Source organism: Anomaloglossus baeobatrachus, chromosome 12, assembly GCF_048569485.1.
Source record: "Anomaloglossus baeobatrachus isolate aAnoBae1 chromosome 12, aAnoBae1.hap1, whole genome shotgun sequence".
NCBI lineage: Eukaryota > Metazoa > Chordata > Amphibia > Anura > Aromobatidae > Anomaloglossus > Anomaloglossus baeobatrachus.
Window position 1 is genome coordinate 108159585 of NC_134364.1, and position 5665 is coordinate 108165249.

Here is a 5665-nt window from a genome sequence, read left to right on the forward strand (position 1 = left end):
GGGTGGGAAAAGAGTCAGTCTAAGTTTGGAGTTCAAGTTGAGAGGAGGAGGAGAGAGGACAGGCATCAGGGTTGGAGCCCTGACAGGAGACGGGAAGACGGCTGCCGGAGATCCGAGGTGGACCGGGACCTGGTAGGACCCCACCGGTACCGACACCGGAGAATCGACCTGGAAACCATGCACAGAGGGGGTAGCTGGACCCTGAAGCAACGTCCAAAAACCACCAGCTTGTTAATTAACCAGTTGAGGACAGGATTACAGGTCCTGTCCCACCCAAAGTACCAAAAGCAGACCAGCAGCCCACCTCGGGGGATAGGGCATCCGCCAGGGCCCATAGATACCAAGAGTCAGCTCCTGTGGGCAAGCCTCCCACCAGTAGTACTGGGAGCGGACACTCGTATTTTATACCCTGAAGTCAAAGGAGGGAAAGTGACACAGACCATCACCCCGGGTGAGGGAGCAGAATACACCCGGTCGCGGAGCTCAGGCCACTGGCACCTTGGTTACTACTGGACTTGCGTGGTTTATTTGACTGTGAGTACACCAAGATCCCCCGGTCTGACCGGGCGCACTGGCCCCTGCAGCCACCATCCTCAGCACAGTAACACTGGGTCCCAGGGCATCCATCCCTACCCACGAAGGGTTAATAGCAACTAGCTGCCATCCCAACGTCCCTGGGAGCTCCCTAACAGCAGCGGTGGTACCCCATCTTACCACACACCGTGGGTGGCGTCATGGACAATAACAAAAATCCCACATCTAAACAAACCCCTTTATATTCGGAGTGTCCGTGAGACCCCCAGGTCCGGAGATCCCTCGAGCCACACTCCGGATCCGGATCCGAGCAGCCCGGCTGCTGGCAGGGGGGCGGCACATGGGCACTTAGGAAAGCAGTTTCCTATTCACTGGATAGATAGGGATGAGCATTGAGAAGTGAAAGACCTATGGTCCTGCTGCTTGCAGACCTGCATGACGGTTGTTGTGTGCCAAGGATGAAGACCACATCAGATAGTATGTTGTTCTGAAGTAACTAAGGACTAAGAGGGAGACAAAATCCTGATCTCCGGTAAGGAGACCTAGCAAGGACTTAACAGAAGGGAGGATTCCTTATTTCAGACAAGTGCATAAAGCAAGGATTATGTAACAGGAGGATCTTATCTTAGACAAGTGTGATCTAGAGCAGAAATGATCTATACTAGATAATAAATGGAAGTGTAGCCCCTATCTGTACAGAGTACAAAAAATAAAGCTATAGCACGTCCCAAGGATGGATGGCTGTAGTCGGAGCACTGTGATTTTCTGCCCATATTCATTGATATCACTGATACAAGGTAAGGTTTTAATACTAGAGTAGGAGTGTCCCAACTGGGTACAACTTATTGTAGTGGGATGGTGTTTTGCCCAATATTTAAAGGGATAGAATACAACTTTAAAGAAGGCAATTGATTTTATTATAATTAAATGATTACAGAAAATAGGAAATAGTGTGATATTGCGTACACTTTTGCATAATATAAATAACAAAGGTAAAGTACTTACATTGTACACTACATAAGAAGAAACTTCACCAGGAGCTACATGCATCATCTGTCCGGAAACATCAGCTGTGAGAAGCAAAACAGCGAAGACAGAGAAACTCCGGGGATCCACATTGTGGTGTCACAGGCGTCCCCTCCACAGGTAGACAAGCTTCTGACTTCGCTGTAATCTTCACCAGTCTATATCTCCCTTGAAAATAAATTGCTTGCGTAACCAAATGTTACACAAACTCTAATAGGTTCCATTTGTCCAATATAGTATCCCTCTTCTGAGTGGCCAAACCTTCAGATGTGAACCTACAACAGATAAATACGTCACCGGATCAGACATGCCAAAAAGCTCCTGGTTTCAGATGTTTTACCATACTATAAACACACGCACATTCTCAGTAAACATTGATAAGAGAACTATGTGTTACTGAGTGATATAATAAACATGTGTTTTCTCACTAGAACTATAATTCCAGGTGTCTGTGAAAATTACAGAAAAACAAGCCAATAGAAACTATAACTCTTGCAGTCTCATATCTGAAAGGGTTTCTTAAAGACAGACTTCCAATATGGAGTCCTGGATGGCCACTAACATGTTAGCACTACAGATGGCTTTTACTATTTTTGATCAGTGTTAACCAAGTGCCCCATATTGTTTACATGTACAACTACTATCTACTAATTTACTTTATTACAGGGTATTTGATTATTTTATGTTTTTGTGGCGCCCTGGACAAGCCAGGGGCCACAGGTAACAACACCACCACACCCCACACTCCCTGTAGGCACATCAAAGTCAGAACACAAAATCCTTGTTGCCCTCCCCAGGGGCTGATGTCCACACCAGGGGATGGAGCCAGGCGGTTGGTCTCCACCCTCCAAGGAGTTCACAGTCCTGGAGGAGGGAAAACACAGGCAGTTAGAGTTTGGAGGAGAAAGTGAGAGGAGATAGAGTTGAGGAGTGGAAGTGAGCAGAAGGAAGTAGCAGTTGAGCAGCCTGAAGTTGGTCCGGGTGCGCGGCCCGGACGGAACAGCAAGGTTGGCAGACGGTGGTGACCGTCTGCAGGAGTGGCCTATCGGAGTTGCCGCAAGGACCGCGGACGGGCGGTGGCCCGGCGGTACCGGACCGGTACACAAGGAGAAGCCAGCACCATTGGCAGGGGCCTTTCGGATCCCGGCAAGGCTAGGAGTCGCCGTGAAGTTGCCAAATCTGTTAGTGAAGGGGACCTCCTGGGTTTCCAAACAGTCAAGTCCCGACAGAAGGCAACCGTCCAACCGTGCAGGGGAGACACCGCCACCGCAAAGGGCAACTGTCTCCCAGGGCCAGCGCCTGCGGGCAAAAGGGGTTCCTCCGGCCCATATCCAAGTCGGGGAGCGGGTTACCGGTGGGAACCCATCGCTACCAACACTGAACTTAGGTGCAGGGAGAGACAGTCATCACTAACCTACAAGGAGGAACAACCGCAGCCGTCTGGGAGACCCGTCCATCCAGCCGAGTGTCTTACCAAGAACTGTGTCCTGATTACTGGCTGAGTGAGTACCCCCGTGCCGTGCGGCACAGCGCTGCCCCTGCGACCCTGCACCTCGCCAGGCCCCGCAACCCGCCTGCCATCCATCCCTACCTACCCCTCACTGGGCCCCGGGACAACCAACCCCCCTACCCACAGAGGGGAGAACTACCATCAAAGCTGCTCCCTGTCACCGCTCCCGGGATCCCCGTCCAGAGCAGCGGTGGTGTCACAAAAATCACCACAACCGTGGGTGGCGTCACGGACAATATCCAAATCCCCACAATCAACTTCCCTTTTCACTCACGGGCGAGGAACGCCGCTCGAGTCCCCGGGATCCGGCCCACCGCTCGAGCCACCACCGAGCAGCGGCCGCAGCAGAAGCGGCAGCCGGACCCGAGCAGTGGGAGAGCGCAGCGACCCCTCCTCCGCCCGCAACAACTTGGCGTCACGAACAGGATCTTACCGCTCTGCCGTCTGGTAGAGGTGCGCCTTGTGACCGCCGGAGGTGTCCGGCCAAAAAATTTGAGAAGCCGCCATTTTGGGCGCGAAGAATTCCCGCTCGAGCGTCTCCTCGAGTAGTGGAGGCGCGAAGGCCAAAACCCCGCCCCGATAGAGGAGGAGCCGGAAAGAGGCTGAAGGAGACAGAATGGCGACTGGCCGCGTGTAGCTCGCGGCTATATGTGCGGGGATGCCAGGACTTCGTGTCAAAACCGTTCCTGGAGAGCACAATTGCTGAGATGTCCGCTCCAGCTAACAACAGCGAGACCCCCGCGCCCGGTACAGCGGCGTGGATGGAGAACCGGACCACCCCGCTGAGTCGTCTGCAGGCCCGGATGCAGCTCCTCTTGCAGGAGTGGGAGGCCGACATGGCGGACGTGGTGGCTGCTATGCGGAGATGCGAGGTGGAGGAAGATTTGGAGGAACGGGTAAGAGACCCACGTCCCTGTATTCCCGGGGGATCGGCCACTGCGGCTGAGGGGCCCGGCCTACACCCGTTCACCCTGCTGCTTCCCCCGTTACCCGCGTTAGTCGCTGCTGCCCCGCCACTAGGCCCGCTGCCTGACCCACTGGTAGCGGTACCCTGCCCGTCCGCCCAAGCGGACCGACCGGCTGCAGACGCCCGGGGCAGCCCTGTACTGCTTCCTCAGAGGCCACCGGAGCCAAGGCCCCATAATGAAGAGGTGTTGGAGGCCCCGGCAGTGATTGTACCGGGTTCCGAGCCCGGGACTGTGGCATGGATGGGGGCCAGAGTAGTTGAGTTCAACCAGCGTCAGCAGAAGCAGATCTTCCAGATGATGGAGCAGTGGACCAGCGAAGTGGAAGCGCTGGTTGCGACTGTCCCGATGTATGTGATGGGAGCCGGCGTGATGGAACCGATAGGCGACCCACGTCTCCATGTCCCCCAGGGACCGGCCACTGCGGCTGGGCGGCCCGGTCCAGTTTCGGCTTTTGCACCGTCTCTGCCATTGCCTATGGGGCACCCCAGTGTTGGTCGACCTGATATGCTGCACCGTGCTACAGCGGTAGAGCCTGATGTGCTGGATGTCGGTGGCCTGGAAGCTGCGGCAGTTGGCGGCAACCCGTCTGACGCAGGAACAATTGATGATGGCTCCGGCCCCGGCGCCGAGTCCACTGCTGAGTTTGAGGGGGCAAGTGAGCGTCCCCGCCATGCGGGAGACCCAGTGGTTTTCTACACCCCGCGCACCGGTGGAAATGGATACCGGGCACCCCTGTCACAGCAGGCATGTCAGTGCATGTTTGATATGCTGGTGGCGGAGGATGAGTCCGTTTCAGCTGAAGAATCGGAGTAAGGGCAGCGGAGTACTGTTGTCACCGTCCCCGTTGGGACCACCAGAAAACTGTGTGTGCATGTTTAAAGTTTTTAAAGTTTGAAAAATGAAAATGAGTGATTAACCGAAGTTCACCTGATTGACAAACTGCTGATTTGAAACCGGCGTTGCCGGCACCGTTGTCCCGGTGGGGACCGTCTGAAGTTTGCATAAGGGACTCCTTATGGACAAGCCCGTGAACTTGCAGGGCAACCACAAACTTGTGGCTTGTAAATAATAATGTTGTTGTTACAGCTTCCACCGTTACCGCCTCCGGAGAGGCAGATTGGAGGAAGGGCCCGCAGTGGAGCAGGCTGGGGCCCAGCCACCACCGGGACCGGTGGCGATCCTCTGGAGGGGAAGGACAGATCCCGCTCGGGTGACTTGTGCTGGACTGGGGTCAAGGGGTGCTGCCTGTTTTCTTAGGGGCAGCATCAGCGCCAGGTTGCTTGGGTGGGAGAGAGCAGAAGCCGTAACCGTTAACCGTTTGCAATGTTTAAGAATATGCCTCCCGATGTGGGATGAAGTTAGTATACTTGTATGTCTGTTACCGTTTTCTTATCTTTTTGCAGTTTAAAAATAAAAATAAAACCGGTGATGGACGGGCAGCCCGAGGACGGTCTGCATTTTGCTAAGGGGGAATGTAGCACCCTGGACAAGCCAGGGGCCACAGGTAACAACACCACCACACCCCACACTCCCTGTAGGCACATCAAAGTCAGAACACAAAATCCTTGTTGCCCTCCCCAGGGGCTGATGTCCACACCAGGGGGTGGAGCCAGGCGGTTGGTCTCCA